The following is a 19,051-nucleotide window of genomic DNA, read 5'->3' on the forward strand; positions in this document are numbered from 1 at the left end:
CTACCCCAGCTCTCTGTCTCTGTGATGTCACAAGGTGTCCCTTTCCGTTCTGCAATTGAGCAAGGGTCAAAGGTCATCAGTTCACTCTGCTATGTAGAGTAGAAAGTCCCTGTTGGAAGGTGGGGAGGACCAAGGCCCAGGAGTGGAGACCGTAGGCTGGGAGGGAGAATGTGAGGCGGCTGCAGTGACCTGGAGCACAGCCGTCCCTCAACCTGCTCCGCCCGGGCTCTGGGACCCTGCCCGCTCCTCTCCGAGCTATGCTGAGCGGGGTTGACTGGGAGAGGCATCTTCAGAGAACGGCATCGCCCGTGTCGGCAGGAGCCGTGCAGGAAGTCCTGCGGTAGCGGCTCAGGTCCCTTGCGCACTGTCCCCATCCTGGGAGGAACTTGTGGTCCAAAGGGAAAGAGAGTCTGCTACAGACGGGGTGAGGATGGAACAGAAAGGCAACGGGGTGGGGGCTGGAACGTGCGCTCCAGGAGCCCGAGTGAGACTGGCGTGGGCTGCAGGAGAGGGCACTGGGCAGAAATCCACACGGGGCCTTAGGCAGAGACTCCGCCCTCCCTTCTCCTGACTCGCTCCCGCTGTGTGGGAATGGGGGGCTGCAAGGCAAGCTTGCAGAAATGCAGAGAGAAGAATTAAAAACAAAGGCACCGCCCAGGTAACTATCTGCTGTCTTGGTGAATCAATTCCTACTTGTTTTCCTCTGTTCATTTGGCTTTACTGAGGTGTGATCACGTGGTATATTTTATCTTGATTTTCCAGTTAGCATGAAAACATGCGCATTTTCATGCCCTTGTGAAATCTTTGTGCACACCAGTTTATGACCATGTAAGGCTCCGTTCTGCTGTAATGCGTCCAGCCTATTCCCCAGGTTGTTTTCCAGCCTTTGCTGTTGTAAGCGATTTGCAGAAGACATCCTTGCACTGAGGGCAGCACCCCCAAACCAGCCTTCTCTACAGAGAGCGTGGAAGACGCCGTCCCAGGTGAGTGGGGAACAGCAGCAGCAAGGTGTCCGTGCTCCACCTAGTCGGGGAACGGCTGCCAACTAAGCAAAGCTATGTTAAAGAAACGGGCTTCTTCCTGCAGGAATTTTATTTATTTGTTTGAGAGGCAGAGAGACACAGACAGCTCTCGTCCACTGGTTCACTCCCCCGATGTGCACAATGCTGGAGCCCAGGACCTCAATCCAGGCCTCCTGTAGTAGCATGATGGACACTTGTCAATTTAGTTAAGATGTATGTCTTTTTATTTCTTGTGAAAACATATTTGGAGGGCCTTCCAGACTCATTTTAAATGACTCACACCTATCTGGTATCAAAACCAGACAAAGGCAACTCAAGTTGTCCTCACTCATGACCAAAGATGCAAAATAAAATAAAAATAACCAGCAAGCCAGCTGCGCCGGGATGCAAATAGGTTAAAGCACAGAGATCACTCACTCCTGGTACCTCTGCTAACGCCAATCATTGCCCTGAAGATCAAAGCAGAAAATCACAAATGATTATCTCAAGGGACTTCTAGACATCCTACAAAATTTCAGATTTGACTCTAGATTTTTTTTTATTATTTGACAGGTAGAGTTATAGACAGGGAGAGAGAGAGAGACAGAGAGAAAGGTCTTCCTTCCATTGGTTCACTCCCCAAATGGCCGCTACGGCCGGCGCTGTGCTGATCCAAAGCCAGGAGCCAGGTGCTTCTCCTGATCTCCTATGCGGGTGTAGGGCCCAAGTACTTGGGCCATCCTCCACTGCACTCCCGGGCCACAGCAGAGCTGGCCTGGAAGAGGAGCAACCGGGACTAGAACCTGGAGCCCATATGGGACGACAGTGCCTCAGGTGGAGGATTAGCTAAGTGAGCCACAGCTCCGGCCCCTAGATTTTGTTTTTTAAAGAAACAACTGTTAGAAAATAGTTACAAAATAAAGGTCTGGGGATGGGGGTTTGGTGAAGAGGCTTGGGTCCTGCTGGGGATGCCTGCATCTGAGGTTGGAGTGTGGGGTTGGAATCCTGGCTCCTCTGCTTCTGAGCCATCTTTCTGCCAGTGTGCATTCTGGGAGACAGCAGACAATGGCTCAAGTACTTGGGTCCCTGTTACCCTCATGGGAGATTTGAATGGAGTCCCAGGCTCTTGGCTTCGGTCTACCTTGGCTGTTGCAAAGATTTGGAGAGTGAACCAGTGGATGGAAATGCTTGCTCGTTCTCTTTGTCTCTCTACCTTTCAAATAAAATGAAAATAAATAAACCAATAAAAATAAAGCTTTTGAGATGACCTAGGATATCTATTAGAATACAACAGATTCTTACCTAACAGCATTGCACTAAAGATAGTCGGACTGAAGCCAGGTAAAACACAGAGAGTCGTCCCTAGGTTCCATCCTTCTATACTGTGCTGGTGTTCTGGAGCGAGAGAACGTGAAAGACATAAAAGTCTGAAATCATCATTAATAACAGATTATATGATGGACTCTCTGGAAATCCAAGAGAGCCAAGTGAATAATTATATAACCAATTTTACAATTTAGCATGCTGGCTATTTTTCTAAATAGATACAAGATGAATATACAAAATTAACTGCTTTGCTTATAATGATGATAACAAACTAGAAAGTAGAGTGGAAATAGAAATCCTATTCACAATAGCAAAGGAAAGCCCAAAAGTTTTGGCACGAATTTGATAAATGTAAAACTTTATCGTGAAAACCAACGACGAAGCTTTTTGGAAGAGTATTGTGTCATTCCCGAGCAAACAGAGCAAGATGGTGTGTTCAGATCAGGAATTTCAATATTGGAAACACTTCTCTTCCCAGAACCTACTTCACACGATGTCCACCATAATCCCAATCTTCTTACTATTTTTATAGTTGTTACTATTTCATTTTTTCTGAATGAATCAACCTGAAATTTCACCAGAATAGAAAGTCATCTTGCCAATGGCTTGTCCTCCCTCACTGGGGTAGAGCGAGGCGAGGCAGAGGGTTCGCCCAGGAGGGAGAAGTCCTCCGTCTTGGGATTGTGACTTCAAGTGATGCTTCACTGAGAACTTGGGGAAAGCAGAATGCTCGCTCATCGGATGGAGATGCCTGGCAGGAGTCCCACCTCAGGGGAAAGAGAAGCAGACAAAACGAAAAAGAGAAAACAAGAGTGAAAGATCCATGGATTCAGGATCGGAACCAGGATCACCAGTTCTGCCATAACGTGAAACTCCGGATCGATCGTCCTTCTGTAAGGGATCAATCGGCTTAAAAATCCAAACCCCGGCTGGCGCCACGGCTCAGTAAGCTAATCCTCCGCCTTGCGGCGCTGGCACACCGGGTTCTAGTCCCGGTCAGGGCACCGGGTTCTGTCCCGGTTGTCCCTCTTCCAGGCCAGCTCTCTGCTGTGGCCAGGGAGTGCAGTGGAGGATCGCCCAAGTGCTTGGGCCCTGCACCCCATGGGAGACCAGGAGAAGCACCTGGCTCCTGCCTTCGGATCAGCGTGGTGCGCCGGCCGCAGCGCACCGGCCACGGCGGCCATTGGAGGGTGAACCAATGGCAAAAGGAAGACCTTTCTCTCTGTCTCTCTCTCTCTCTCACTATCCACTCTGCCTCTCCTCTCTCTGTGTAACTCTGACTTTCAAATAAATAAATAAATCTTAAAAAAAAAATAAATGTAAGACCTGAAATGACAAAACTCCAAAGAAAAACAAAAGGCAAAAACTCTCTGACGTCTGTCTTGGCAATCATTTTCTTGGTTACGGCACCAAAGCAAAAATGAAGAAATGAAACCATCTTACACCAGGAAGCTTAGGCACAGCATAGGAAGAATCCGTCAAGGAAGGCAGCCCACAGAGGGACTACCTGCAAATCACCTGCCTGATACGGGCTACTACCCAAGACACATGAGGACGCATACAGTGCAATAGCAAAATGGTAATAATAACTCAAGTTCAGAATGAGCCGGGCAGGCGCTGCAGCTCACTAGGCTAATCCTCCACCTGCGGCGCCGGCACACCGGGTTCTAGTCCTGGTCGGGGCGCCGGATTCTGTCCCGGTTGCCCCTCTTCCAGGCCAGCTCTCTGCTGTGGCCAGGGAGTGGAGTGGAGGATGGCCCAAGTCCTTGGGCCCTGCACCCCATGGGAGACCAGGAGAAGCACCAGGCTCCTGCCATCAGATCAGCGCGGTGCGCCGGCCGTGGCGGCCATTGGAGGGTGAACCAACGGCAAAAGGAAGACCTTTCTCTCTGTCTCTCTCTCTCACTGTCCACTTTGCCTGTCAAAAAATAAATAAATAAATAAAAAATCTTTAAAAAAAAAGAATGAGCCAAGGATTTAAATAGACTTTTTCCAAATAAGGCATACAAATGGCCAACAGGTACAGTATACAAAAGTGCTCACATCAGTAACCACCAAACACGAACAGCACCACACTGGGCCAGCCTCGCACCTGTAAGGACTGCTCTGATCAAAACGACCATAGATAACGAATGTTGGCAAGACTGAAGAAAAGGAGTCCATGTACACTGTTGGTGGCAGTGGAAATTGGTACAATCATTATGGAAAATGGTACGGCGCTTCCTCAAGAAGTTAAAGACTCAGAGAACTCACATCTGATCCAGAAATCCACTCTTAGGTCTGTGTCCACAGGAAGTGAATCAGCATATCGGAGCGTCACCTGCACTCCCACATTCATTGTATCATTAATTCATTATCCATGGAAATAGCGCTACAGATAAAATGTAGACACACACACACACACACACACATTATTCAGTCTCAAACAGAAGAAAATTCTGCTAATCAGGACATTGTGCTAAGTGAAATGAGACAGGCACAGGAAGAAAAAAAATACTGTATGATCTCACCAATATGTGGAGTTTTAAAAGTCTAATTCATAGAAGCAGAAAGCAGAATGGACGAGGGTAACAGAGATGTTGGTCAAAGGATACATGAGGGCTAAAACTGGATCCACTTCAAAGGCCACCACCGTTGGTAACACTGCTGTATTCCTGAAATTTGCTAACACAGTAGATCTTAAGTGTTCTCTCACACATACTCACACACACACACAAAACACAAATGCTAACCAGGTGAGGCGAAGACATGCTAATGAGTTTAACTGTAGTAATTATTTCACAATGTACATGCATATCAAAACATCATGTTGGGCCCTGCCCTTGGCGCAGTAGGTTAATCTTCCGCCTGCGGTGCCAGCACCCTGTATGGGCACTGGTTCGAGTTTTAGCTGCTCCTCTTCTGATCCAGCTCCCTGCTGTGGCCTGAGAAAGCAATAGAAGATGGCCCAAGTGCTTGGGCCCCTGCACCTGCGTGGAGACCTGGAAGGGCTGCTAACTTCGGACTGGCGCAGCTCCAGCCATTGCAGCCATTTGTGGAGTGAACCAGTGGCAGGAAGATTCCTCTTATTCTGCCTCTCAAATACATAAATGAATCCTAAAAAAAAAAGCATGTTGTACACCTTAGACTATGCATTTTTATCAAATAAATAATAAAGTAAATAATAAAAACCTATGTTACCACACCTAAGAGTTTTCTAAAATCTATAGATTTAAATGTTTCATTATCAAAGATAAAAATAAGGAAATAATAGCATTAAAAATTAAAAATAAGATAAAATAACAAAAATAAAGGAACCAGAAATTATAAAAGAAGCTACAAAATAAATAAAAAGAAGCCAGAAAATGAGGACTTACCAGTTTAAGAGACAAAATTAGTGACATAGAAAACCCCAGCAACAAAGCCAGCAGGAGGATAAATTAATCCAAAAGCCATTTCTTTGAAAAAAACACTAAAAAAGATAAATTTCTTTTGAGTTTGATTAAGAAAAAGACAGCAAGAGAGAAAAAATAAATATTCAAGATTTTTTTGACACATGTAATATTATGACAAATCCTTTGAAAATGCAGAGAAAAAACGAATTACAAATTTCCTATATTGACCCAATAACAAGTGGAAACTTTAAGTAGACCAATCACCACAGGAGATTGTTAAGCTGCTTATAGATAAAGTCACTAAGAAACAGAGAATCAGGGGAGGCCGTGAGTCTTATCTGACTTCTGGTGAGTCTAAGTTCAGAAAACATGTTCCCCCCTAAAGATGCCGAAGTTCTAGCCCTCATTTGGAAACCTTATTTGCAGAAGATAAATTAAGGTGATGAATAAGGGGATGGGCTGTAATCCACCATGACTGGTACCCTCACAGGTGCCAGGAGCCAGGTGCTTCTCCTGGTCTCCCATGCGGGTGCAGGCGCCCAAGCACTTGGGCCATCCTCCACTGCCCTCCCAGGCCACAGCAGAGAGCTGGACTGGAAGAGGAGCAACCGGGACAGAATCGGCGGCGCCCATTGAGATGCCGGCGCCGCAGGCAGAGGATTAACCAAGTGAGCCAAGGTGCCCGGCCCAAGGCTTTCTTTTCAAACTCCTGAGTGCTCAAGGCCGCTTTGTAGCAAGCGCTTCCTACAGGCACTCAGACAAAGCACCCGGAAGTAGGAACCGGAAAATGCATTTCATTCCCAACAGTTACAGAAGCCACAAATGCTCAGAGATGGATTTTACCAAAAGTGCAGCATCTAAAAGAAGAAAGCCACAGTCTCTCACTGAGTGACGGAAACCAAGACCTGAACAAGTATTCTTTGTGGACTGAAGACTTGTATCATAAAATGTCAGTTCTCCCAAATTAATATACAAAAGAAATCTGATTTCGATGAAAATCTCAGAGCTCTTTTTTTTTAGTATTAGTTGACTGGAATGATATTAAAGCCCCAGAATAGCTAAGAAGGTTACGGGGAAGAACAGGGAGTACACTCGCCTTGCAAAATAACAGCTCGTGCCAAGCCTGCAATCAAGTCACTGGGTGTCAGTTGGGAACAGATGACTAGATCAGCGGCACTGAACAGAGAACCCAAAAATAGATGCCAGCAAATAAAAAAAATTACAATATACAACGAGGGTTCGTTTCAGTGGGAAAAAGAATATTTCATAAATATTGACGGTACAATGGCTGTCTGTAAGAAAGTGTGATTGGATCCTTATCTGACATCACATTAAAAATGTAATCTAGATGAACCGAAGACTTAAACACAGAGAGATGAAGCCCACAAAGCCCGTGGGTGCGCACGCACCAGCTGGGGGTGAGAAAGCCTCCCTACCATGGTTACAAACCCAGAAACACAAGAAGCTGGAGTCAATTTTCCAATTGTTGGAAGAGCTGGGCTCTATATAAAGTCAACAGACAAGGGCAATTATGGGGAAAAAAACCTTTTTGTAATGCAGAAAATGTAAACAGGCTCTGGTCAGGAGCAGAAAGGGGGTCCTTCCCCCTGGTCCCAGCAGGTGTTCAGCCTGCAGGTGTCCTGGGCAGTGGGCCTGATGTCAGGCGTGCCCACTGGCTTTCGGGGAGCTCCAGGGTGCAGAGTGTGTGCAGCCGCTGGCCGCCCCTCCCACACACCAGACATGCACCAGCTCAGACCCTCAGCAGGCCATCTCTGAGCCCCGGGACTCCGTTCCACACTTCCCCCTGGTCTCTGCCAGAATATCACCTCCAAGATGTCTTTCCCAAGCAGCCTACCTTAAATAGCACCACTGCTCCCCAGCCTCTGTCACCTCCAGTCCCTGTCCTGCCCCCGCTGACTTACCACATACATGCGTGGCTGCCATCTGTCTTCCTCCTCTGCAGTGCAACTCCGTGAGCCCAGGGACGTGGCTTGCTTTGTCCACTGCTGTAGCCACGGTGCAAACAACAGTGCCCGGCTTTCAGAAGGTGCTCAGTAAAGGTCTGAGTGAGGGAATCACTTAACAGCCATCAGACTAGAAAGAAAAAGTTTAAATAACTCACTGTTGATGTCCAGCAGTGTCCCGAATAAGCACAGAAGGATGTGTGTGCGTTGCAAATGGCCACAGTCCCTTGTAGATGCTCCCTGGCCATCACCCATTCCTAAGCATCTAAGTACAGAAACAAGCACAAGAGGGGGTTTATTTTGTGCATTATTTAGAAAAAAAGCAAGTGAACTGCTCCCTGTTGGCAGGAAAATGACTAATAAATTATGGCACATCCCCATCATAAGATACCACACAGCACTTTAAAGCGAGTTAAAATTGTACCAGTTGTTTTGAAGGGATTTCCTTGAAATTTTGTTGAATTTTAAGCAATATCCAGAAATACGTATGTAAGATGACCCTTTGTACCCATATTTTAAAAATCTTTAATAAATTGAGATTATTAGTATTCAACACTATTGTGTGCCAACCATATAAAACGAAAGCATAAAATGAATTATGTGCCGTTTGCTATTGGATAAAGATATTCTGGGTGTGTGTTTTTTAAAAAATGAATGTGTTGAGAAGCAGAGAACATACCCGAGAAATCAACATCGTCATTCAACCTAGCACGGATGATGCTTCGCCAACGATTCTCACAATCAACACTGTTAACTTCCTGCAGAGTAACGGAACCGAAGCCTGAACAACTCCGACGGAGGGGTGACCACAGACTTTTGAGAAAACAAGTTATAACATGGTTTAAGAGCAATGACAGCTTGAATCAAGAAGATAGTACACATTTGGCAAACTTGCTGGCCAAGCGGTTTGTGATTCTGGGCCCTTCAGGCTGCAAGGCTCCTGTCTGTAAGTCCCGGAGGCAGGACCGACTCTGGAGTTTGTGTAGATCCCGATGCCAAGCTTGGCACAGCACAGTGGGTGGCTGTCGCTCACAGCAACCTACAGACACTGTATGGAGAACTGGAGGAGGGGAGCTGGGAGGGTTTCAAGGGAAAGAAAAGATTAGCAAACGGCAAGGCAAGGCTGCCTGCCTGGTCTGACCGGTTTACAATAAATCTGTGCTGAAATATTGCATGATACCCCGTAAAAATGTACGAATATTAAATGCTCATGAAAGTTTTAAAAGAACTTTTTAAAGCTTCTGTGTTCTTTCGTAATTGTATAATTAAATAATTTGCATCATTAGGCCCTCATTTTTCCAAAAAAGTCACGTTGTGGCACCCCCTGAGGAATTACACTCAGTGTGACGGGGCGGGTGCGGGGACACGATCGCGAGGTGACAACTTCCGCAGAACACACGACTGACAGGAAGCCGAGCAGCCTGTGTGGCGGTGGGGACGGAAACGGAGCTGACTGCAGAGCCGACTGTTCCTGGTTTCCCCGAACTCCAGCTTCTCACCAGTGTGCGCGCTTCTATCGCCGGCTGTGCAAATCCTCCGGAGGCTGCCGCCGTCAATTTCAACAGCAGCGTCAGTGTCCATTGAAGAGTGAAGTGATTGATCTACTGCTGTAGAACAAAACAAAACAAAACGGAAACCCCGGGGGCCAGAGCTGTGGCACAGCAGGTTAAGCCACTGCCTACAACACCATACATCAGCGCATGCTGTGTCAGAGCGCCAGTTCAAGTCCCGGCTGCTCCACTTCCAGTCCAGCTCCTTGCCACTGCGCCTGGGAAGGCCGTAGAGGATGGTCCAAATACTTGGGACCCTGCTGCCTGCACAGGGGACCCGGGAGGAATCTCTGGCCTGGCTGAGCTCCAGCCACTGCAGCATCTGGCGAGTGAACCAATGAATGGAAGATCTCTCTCTCTTCCTCCCTCTCTCTCTGTCAATCTGACTTTCAAATAAATAAATAAACCTTTAAAACAACAACTCTGATTGGATCTTCACATATTGAATTATGTGTTGACCTACCACAGTATACCCTACCAATATGTACAAATATTATGTCACTTATAGAATAAAATAATTTTTTGAAAAATACTCTTGCCGGCACCGCGGCTCAATAGGCTAATCCTCCGCCTGCGGTGCTGGCACACCGGGTTCTAGTCCTGGTAGGGGCGGCAGATTCTGTCCCAGTTGCTCCTCTTCCTGTCCAGCTCTCTGCTGTGGCCAGGGAGTGCAGTGGAGGATGGCCCAAGTGCTTGGGCCCTGCACCCCATGGGAGACCAGGAGAAGCACCTGGCTCCTGGCTTCGGATCAACGCAATGTGCTGGCCGCAATGCACCGGCTGCGGCGGCCATTGGAGGGTGAACCAATGGCAAAAGGAAGACCTTTCTCTGTGTGTGTGTCTCTCTCTCTCACTGTCCACCCTGCCTGTCAAAAAAAAAAAAAAAAAAAAGAAAAAGAAAAAGAAAAAGAAAAAGAAAAGAAAAGAAAAAGAAAAATAATCTTGAACTTACAGGAAAATTGCAAGTGTGGTACAAATAACCCCAGGAACCATTTCAGAGAAAGCTGCTAACGTGAGTATTTAGTGTGTGTTGTGTGTTCTACAAACAGGGGTGTTCTACATAAACACAAGAAGGGGGGGGGGCGGCGCTGTGGCGTAGTGGGCTAAGCCTCCGTCTGCATGGTGCTGGCATCCATGTGGCACTGGTTCCTGTCCCGGCTGCTCTTCTTCCCATCCAGCTCTCAGCTACAGCCTGGGAAAGCAGTGGAAGATGGCCCAAGTGCTTGGGCCCCTGCACCTGCGTGGGAGACCCGGAAGGAGCTCCTGGCTCCTTGCTCTGGATTGACCCAGCTCCAGCCATTGCGGCCATTTAGGGAGTGAACCAACAGAGAGCTGGATCGGAAGTAGAGCAGCCGGGACTCGAACCGGTGCTCATATGCGATGCCAGCACTGCAGGTGGCAGCTTTACCCGCTACACCACAGCGCCAGCCCCTCTTACGTTTCTACAATCACAGTGTGGCTAGGAGGAAAGCTCACCGGGCCCTAGGAACTTAATGTGAGAACATTCCAGCCACAGGCTCCGGTTTGCTCAAATCTGTCACAGTGGCCACTGGTCTGCCGTCGCAGCCACACTGATGTGTGTGGCTTACAGGCACCTCAGAAGAACTAGGGGCGGGTTCAGGACCAGCTCCAGCGCTGGGGTGTGAGACATTAACACCAACCCCAGATCCGCAAAGAAAAAAGCAGACGGAAACTCCACCAATCCATGTAAGTGACGAGGTTCAGGTCTCAACTGCTCCACTTCCAATCCAGCTCCCTGCTAACGGCCTGGACAAAGCAGCAGAAGACGGCCCAAGTGCCTGGAACCCTGTGGTGGAAGATGGCCCAGGGCCCTGCACACGTATCCAGGGGACCGGATGGAGTTCCTGGCTCCTGGCTTCAGCTGGCCCAGCCATTGTTGGTGCCTTTCCAGTCGCTCCTGTCCTTGCTTGCAAAAGAACCAGGCTGAGAGGGCCAGCTGGGACCGGGGAAGTGTTCTGGGGAACTTGTACTGGCCGCCAGCCTAGCAGGCCATCAAAGCTAAAAGCTGTGTGGTTTTCTGCTGGACAATGAATGGACTGGAGATCTGGTTCCACTTAGGAAGTACAGTTTCTGCTTTGGTGGGAAGTTTGTGGTAGAAATGCACTGTTTGTGTTTTCAGCTTCAAAACGATTTCCTCGGGCTGCGCTAGGTGAAACAATAATGGAGCTCCGTGGTGACGGAACGGTCGCTTTGTTCCCGGGAGAAAACCTCTGGCAGCCGGGAACCAGCAGAGGAGAAAGCCCCGTGCCCGGGCGTCACCAGCAGGGTGCGGGATAAAGACACCCTGTGAAGGTCAGATTCGTGCTCTTGGTTAGGGACGGGGTTGTCTGCCATTCCAGGGGAGCAGCGACAGTTCCCCAGCTGCTCGGAGGGCCGTCGAGAGCTGTTGGCCGCAGCTAAACAAAGGCCCCGATATTAACGTCCGCGTGGGTGCCGGGAAAGCTTGGTCTCTGCCAGATGAAGGGAGACAAACGGTAAAGGCAAAGAAAGCATTGCCGCATCCGTGGAAAGACAAACACATGAGGGCTGGGAACTCGACACGCGCCTCGGCTTTAGAACGCATCCGCACAGCCTGATAGGCGGCTGCAGGAGCGAGGCTGCGACAGAACCTGGTACAGATCTCACGTTCTGTGCAGCTCGTGAGGAATGAGGTGTTTGCCAGGATGCTCAGGTGGCTGGGGACAGCGGACCACCAACGCTGTGCAAGGGTGGCCGATTCCCCTCGATCGGGTGCCTGCTCCGAGAGCCGCATCCTGTCCCTGGGGAGCCTGGAATTGATTCCGGCATCGCCACCTCCAGCCCCTTCGCCCTGGCCAGAGTCACTGAGGAGTGCAGGAGGCCCACCGGCCATGCTGCCAAGCCGAGCCCCGAGCTCCGGGGCCCCGCTGGGGTTGGGACTGGAAATTCAGCCTCCACCTGCCCAGGGGTGCACGCCGGCAGCCCGCAGCCAGTGCCAGTGGACGGAATCCTGCTTCAGGTAAGAGCCACCTGCCGACCTGCCGTCTCCCGGACGTGAATTGTTCCAGTGGAGAGATCTGGGCTACTCACGGGGCCTCACCGCAGACTCCTGTCCATTTGCTGTAAACATTGCCAGAAACATGAAAAAGTCCTGGAAAATGGAACTAAAAGACGACGTTCACTCTCCATCCTTTTTGAAAACCCTTTCCATACAGCTACCAGCGTACATTCCCTGAAATGACGATTAACATCTTTATTTTAAAAATCATGAAAAGAGTAAAATTAGGAATCATGAGTGCAAAATGTGGTGGCATTAGATATAGTTTTCAGAAGTTCAATTTACTACCGCTTTTTCCCAAAGCCCACAGCCTGTGCACGCCGCTGACCCAGGTGAGAAAGGGCCCTGCTCCTCTGTGGAAGAATGCAGAGTCCAGAACGAAAGACCTGACCCTGAGCGAGTTCTTCAGAGCGGCCTCTGTGTTTGGCAGGAGGGAAAGGACCGGGAGTGGCAGGCCCCTGCCTGGGCTCAGTGTCGGAGAGGGGCTTGTCTGAGGTCTGCTTGACGGGGGCCGCTGTGTACTCACTGCCTGGAAAACAGGGCCAGCGCCAGGCAGGTGCACCGGGTCACCGCCACCAACAAAGCTTGCCGGTGACTCCTCTCGCGTTTCGGGGAAGCCCCAGTGACTCTTCTCTGACCCCTCACTGGCTGAGACTGCGCAATCACACCTGTCGGTGGCAACCCCTCTGCGGCCTGCAAAGACGCACCTCGACCGATGTCCATGAACACCGGCCTCCCTGTGGACCCAGTCAGTGTTTATGGAGCACCCGGCGTGGGCGAGACCCATGGGAAGCTCTGGGGATTTAGCGAGAGGCTGTGCTGACCCAGTTTCCGTCCCATTCAGCAGGAGAACAGCGGGGGCCTCGGGGGTCCGGGGAGGCTTCCAGGCCAGGGGGCGGGCTCCACTGAAGCTTGAAGAACAAGCTGGCCTTACCCAGGCGAGGGGAACGAGGCCAGGCCAAGAGGACCCAGCGAGCAGGAGGGTACAAGGGCGACGGCCACAGACTCCAGAGGCTGGAGGGAACAGAACGGGAAACCACGGCTCTCCCCAGGTGTCAGCTGGCCACGTGGAGGAGGGGTGAGGCCGCCCGCCGAGCCGGCTGCTTCCAGATGGCAGATCCAGAGTCCGGGGAGGGAGACCCCAGCGCGCACACTGACTCCCGAGGGAGTGACACCAGAACGCCAAACATCACCCGACTTCTCAGATTTGTGGTAGCGAGCTAGAGAGCACACACAAAATCATCTACTGTGTAGGAGTGAAATGGACACCTTGGGATTTGACTGCTGCCTCTGGCTCTGGTCTGTGCTCCTGCTGACCGGGGGTCTTTCTGCTCCTGACCTGTTGAAGCTTTTACTTAGCAGAGATCAACCTGTGACTATCAAGTTCACCCAAAATATATTTGCGCAAAAATTAAAAACCAGAAAAAGGAGGGAGGAAGTATCATTGTATTCTTAGAATTGTATCTGTAAACTACAGGAATCTGTTCTCTTCATATTAATAAGAAGATAAATTATTTTGTAGAAGATTAAATTACAGTGGTGGCCTCCACTTACTCGGCCCCGAGGTTATGCGGGACGCTGTGTTAAGGGTTTTCTATGCATTGTCTCATTGGATCCCCAGAACAGCCCCGTGAGGGAAACGTTTCCGGAAAACACCCAGAGCAGCTAAATTCCGGGGCATGAGCTCGTCCAGCCGGGGTGGCCAGAGCTGGGTCAGAGCTGGGGTCCCACGGCCCTGGGACGGCACAGCGGGGCCACGCTCTCAGCCCCCACCCCAGAGCGCCTCCCTGTGGGACTTGTGCTGCTGCCGAGCAGTGGGCACCTCTGGAAGTGTCCTGTCCCTGACGATGTTGAACCCTTGGGTTGGGATCTTGCCAGGGTCGGGCGGCAGAGGACCTGTGACCTCAAGGCCGTGTCCACGGCAGCAGAGGCAGGTGAGCCTGCAGGACGCCCCGGTGCTGCCCCTTTAAGGCTTGTTTCCACCCCTGCACCAGGGCGCCTGAGCGGAGCCCCCCGAGAGTGAAGCCCAGGGAACTGGACCGAATTAGGGCAGCGCAGCCCTCCAATGAGGACATGTGTCCCCCACAAACATCTGCTTTGGCTAATGCTGGCCTTGGGCAGTATTAAATTATGTATTCAGCTCTTAAACTATCACAGATTCGTGTTTCAAGAGCATGACCGTGAGAAAATATTGCACCACTAGCAGAAACAAAACAGCTCTGCTCACTCTGCATTACCATTTTTTTGGTGCATTTCTATGATAATTTTTCATTTTCTTTCAAATTAAAGGCCACTGCGGGCGACCACATGGGTGAGAACACAGAGGAACCTTCCGGTGTGCACTGAGTTATTGAAAAAAAGAATAAAAAATGACCTCTCTTGCTCACTGTTCAGGGAAGGGATCCAAATACTAATAAGTTGTGCAGTGAATTAGAGGTAGGGAGGCTTCAGAGAACATTCTGGACTTTCTCAGTTCTAAAATCTGGGAACTTGCGTTTCTAGCGGGTGTCACTCTAGCATCTCAAAGTAGCATCTTCTCCACTGCACACACACCCTGAGCAGGCTGGCTCCCTTCCCTTCCCAGCATTTTTTTTTTTAAGATTTTCTTATTTGAAAGGCAGAGTCAGAGAAAAAGAGAGCGAGAGAGAGAGAGAGAGAGAGAGAGATCTTCCATCTGCTGACTCACTCCCCAGATGGCTGCCAATGGCTGGAGCTGGGCCAGACAGAAGCCAGGAGCCAGGAGCTTCTTCCAGGTCTCCCACATGGTGGGAGCACTTGGGCTGTCCTCCGCTGCCTTCCCAGGCGCATTAGCAGAGAGCTGGATTGGAAGTGGAGCAGCCCAGACTCTAACTGGCACCTATATGGGACGCTGGCACTGCAGGCGGCAGCTTTACCCGCTATGCCACGTCATCGGTTCCTCAGCATTTCATTAAAGCTGAGACAATGATCAACTCACAGTGTGTGGACTTCATCTGTGAATTTTAAAGAGAGCGAAAGTGGTGCAGGAGGTGAGTGGGGTCCTCCTTTCCCATCAGCTCCACTGCGTCTCCCCAGCACTACTGTTCTGCAGGAAGACAGCGGGGAAGGAGACATCTAGCACGGGGTGTGATGGTAACAGTGCCGGGAGAACCTTCCAGGCTGTGTTCCCCTCTTACTGGGCAGGGTCTTCATTTTCAACCCCAGTAGCTAGTGCAGGGCCTGGCACTGTGTCTGCTATGCACCAGACATTTAAAAACCCATCTGGAGACCTCTTTGCTGAGATCCCGAAAGTCCTTTGTCTGATTCACCCCTCCCAACAAAACCGGGTTTTACTGACCCTCTCTGCAGAGGAAAAACTGGAGAACTAAGGATCGAAAGCCTGGAGCCTCAGTATCCCCCCAGGGGCTTCGCATGACCCCAGATGTCTGCCTTCCCTTCCCTCCCCCACCACGCAGATGGACGAAAGTTACCCGGGTCACACAGACCCGTGCACCTGCCCTTTCTCCTGCGACGGGTGGGGGGATTACACCAGCGTCTCTCTCCTGGGCACCCTCTGGCAGGCGGTGGCCGACAGGTGTCTGTGTCGTGAAGTGAGGGGTCACACAGGAATAGTCCGGAGCCACCCCAGCTTCCCCTAATTCATCTCCAGGTCTATCATCACTCTGACATCTGAGAAGCCTAACTTGACCGTGACTCCTCACCCATGCTGGTTGTGCCTGCCGTCTCCCCCTGGAAGCCAGGCCAGTCCAGGAAGCAAGCAGCAGCTGGGGCCTCCCGGCTCACAGAGGCTGCTCGTCTGGCCTGGGCCCTGGGGGAGCCCTACCTCGAAGCCTGATCGGGAATCCGCCTTCGTGTCCATGTTCTGGAAGGACTGGAGCTCGTTCTCAACACTGAGCGTCTAAACAGTTGGCGCGACTTTCGACTGGGGCCGGGGAAGCAATTCTTCTGTCCTGTTTGCTCTCCCGCTCTGGGCTCCCGCTGGGATGAATTAAATCCAGACAGAGACAGCCCTGGCCAGATGGGAGCCTCAGGCTGGAGGCTGCACTTCTGGGAGGGGCTGATTCAGCAGAAGTAATGGTGAGGCTGGCCCCAAGCCCTTGGGAGACAGGCGGGAGCGGCCAGCAGCCATGCGAGGAGGCTGGCCGGTGAGACCCACTCCCCAGCCAACAAGCCTATTTGGAAGCTGTGACTGCCCCAGAAGCCAACCGGAGCAGTAGGGGAATCTGTGGTCCGGCCACTCCAGGGGACTGGACTTAGCTCAGCGTCGGGGGAGGGAGAGGACTCAAGCTTGTTGGAGGGGGGAGGCAGCACCCTGAGGCCAGAGGCTGGGGAGAAGGTGGAGCCCACGCACTGAGATGAAAACATGGCGGAGGTGGGTGCGTCTGACCTTGGAGACTGCAGAGGCAGGCAAAGAAGCCAGGGACGCGGCTGTCTGTCACTTGTCAAGGCCACCAGGGCACCTTTATGAAATTCTCTGCAGGATCCTGTGGTCATGTGCTTAGTCGTAGCTCAACCGCATGCAACTTTTTAAAAACCCAACTTCTGAAAACAGTTGCCCCTACTTGTAAACAGTCGGAAGGATTCGTGCTTGCAAAATGCCCCCTCGATCTTGGTGGTGAGTGACGAGATGGGGGTGAGCCGGCGTGCCGGGTGGAGAGAAGCCAGCACTGGCATCAGCCAACTGGACAGAAAGTCTCCACGGCATTTCTGGAAAACGAGGGGCGTCACTTCCGAGAGGTCAGCGATGGATCTGGAAGGTCCGGGGCCTACAGGGAGGGCTGTGCCTCCCAGGAGCACAGCCCCCGGGGTGTAGCCGGGATTGCACAGCTTACTGTGGGAGCTGTCACAGATTCCTGGGCTCCTTCCTCTGGAAAGCAATTTCACATAATGACTGTTTGTGACTAAAATGTAGCTCTGTTGCACAATATCATCATCAGAGCCGTCTTCCTCCGTGTCCAAGATCTGAATTACATCTGCAATATGCCTTCAGGCGCATCACATACAATTAGGAAATCTTCTTTAGTGGCTCATTTTTTTCCAAATATGTAATTTTGGCTGAGCGATATTAAAGGATTAAAAAAAAGATATCATTACATTAACCGAAATTATTACTATTTTAATTTGCCCGCAAAGCCTTTATCTCCAGTATCATCTCTTATAACTTGTAACTCAGCGGGTATCATAATCCTGATAGAATTTTAGCTACTTGATAGCCTGCGACATTTCGAGGAATCATTCCCAACAGAAAATCGGTTTAACGAGCACTTCTGGCGTTAACTGTGAACAGCTATTTTCCGCCCTCTTAAAGGACATGACTGAAGCGGCGACGTATGCCACCCTTTTCAGTGTAACACCTGGTGTTCTGTTCCTCCCGCTCCTGACCCTAACAATCGCGCTCAAGTAGCGCCTGGCCAATTTGTGGAATTGATGGACTACAGCAAAAAACGGAGGAGCCGAGGCAGCTTCCTGAAATAGCAAGTTTTAAGACGAATGTCTGGAGCAACCACCTTAGGGGGCCACCCAATGGACGCTTCTCTGGCAGTGGTCGGCCAGCCGAACCTTTGCCGAGGCAGTATTGTTTGTTGGAGCAAGCGACACACCTGGAAATGCAGGAAGCAAATCATGGCAGCCGCAGCAAGATCTAACCACGCACTGTGCACCTCTTGGCTGAAACAAGCTGAAAACCCGGGTGCAGGGCGCTGGGAAATCCCACCTCTGTGGACTTGTGGTCTCGGTGGGGGCTGGAATTTCTCCCCTCGTTCTAAACACGACAACAAAATGTGCAGTCAGCATTTTACGTGTTCAACTATATCTTTTTTTTTTTTTTTTTTTGACAGGCAGAGTGGACAGTGAGAGAGAGAGACAGAGAGAAAGGTCTTCCTTTGCCGTTGGTTCACCCTCCAATGGCCGCCGCGGACGGCACGCTGTGGCCGGCGCACCGCGCTGATCCGATGGCAGGAGCCAGGAGCCAGGTGCTTCTCCTGGTCTCCCATGGGGTGCAGGGCCCAAGCACTTGGGCCATCCTCCACTGCACTCCCGGGCCACAGCAGAGAGCTGGCCTGGAAGAGGGGCAACCGGGACAGCATCCGGCGCCCCTACCGGGACTAGAACCCGGTGTGCCGGCACAGCAAGGTAGAGGATTAGCCTAGTGAGCCACGGCGCCGGCCTCAACTATATCTTAAATATATAAATGTAAAAGTAGGACTGTACTCAGACGTGAGCTTAGGGACCAGAGGCAGAAACACAAAGCAGAGAGTGCATCACAAGCCGGAGTCTACGAGGTCTCGGACCCTAAAGCAGCCGGGTGGGGTGGAGGTGGGATTACCTAGGCCAGGAGCACCCCGTGTGCACCTGAGCACCCTAGCTCCTCCCTGTGCCTGGGAGTCAGGCTTTCTAATACAAGGGAACTTCACAAACTTCACAGGAAAATATACTTTAAATTTTTTTTTTCTATGGGTGGAAAATAATTTTGAAATCCGTGTATAGTATGTTCATCACACACATTTTCATAAACTTTTTAAAGACTCCTTCACACAAGGATTTCAAACTATTTTTTTTTTTTTGCACCAAAATTAACTTTTAAGAAGGAAGTTGTTTGATCTGGAGAGGAGAGACAGACTGACACAGAGAAATCAGCCCTGCACTGATTCACTCCTCAAATGCCTACAACCCGGGCAAGGTCAAGGCCAGGGGCAGGAAACTCGACGCGGGTCTCCCACGTGGGAGGCAGGGTTCCAGCCACTTGAACCATCACCGCTGTTTCTAGCTGGGATGTTGTGAAGGAAGAAGTAGAGACTGACCCTCGCCGAGCTTCCTGTTAT

The 19,051-nt window shown here is 50.6% G+C and overlaps 1 long non-coding RNA gene across 2 annotated transcripts; it reads left to right on the forward strand.

Moving 5' to 3' along the window:
• The first annotated feature begins 104 nt into the window (after nt 1-104).
• Nucleotides 105-18,007, forward strand: LOC127487576 (uncharacterized). 2 transcript variants are annotated; one of them, XR_007914526.2, is made up of 3 exons: nt 105-658; nt 763-983; nt 11,355-18,007. It is a non-coding gene; the product is annotated as an uncharacterized lncRNA (long non-coding RNA). The 2 variants fall into 2 exon arrangements; XR_011382195.1 differs by lacking the exon at nt 11,355-18,007 and having other exon boundaries at nt 763-9,630.
• The last annotated feature ends 1,044 nt before the right edge of the window (nt 18,008-19,051 follow it).

Source organism: Oryctolagus cuniculus, chromosome 15, assembly GCF_964237555.1.
Source record: "Oryctolagus cuniculus chromosome 15, mOryCun1.1, whole genome shotgun sequence".
Classification (NCBI taxonomy): domain Eukaryota; kingdom Metazoa; phylum Chordata; class Mammalia; order Lagomorpha; family Leporidae; genus Oryctolagus; species Oryctolagus cuniculus.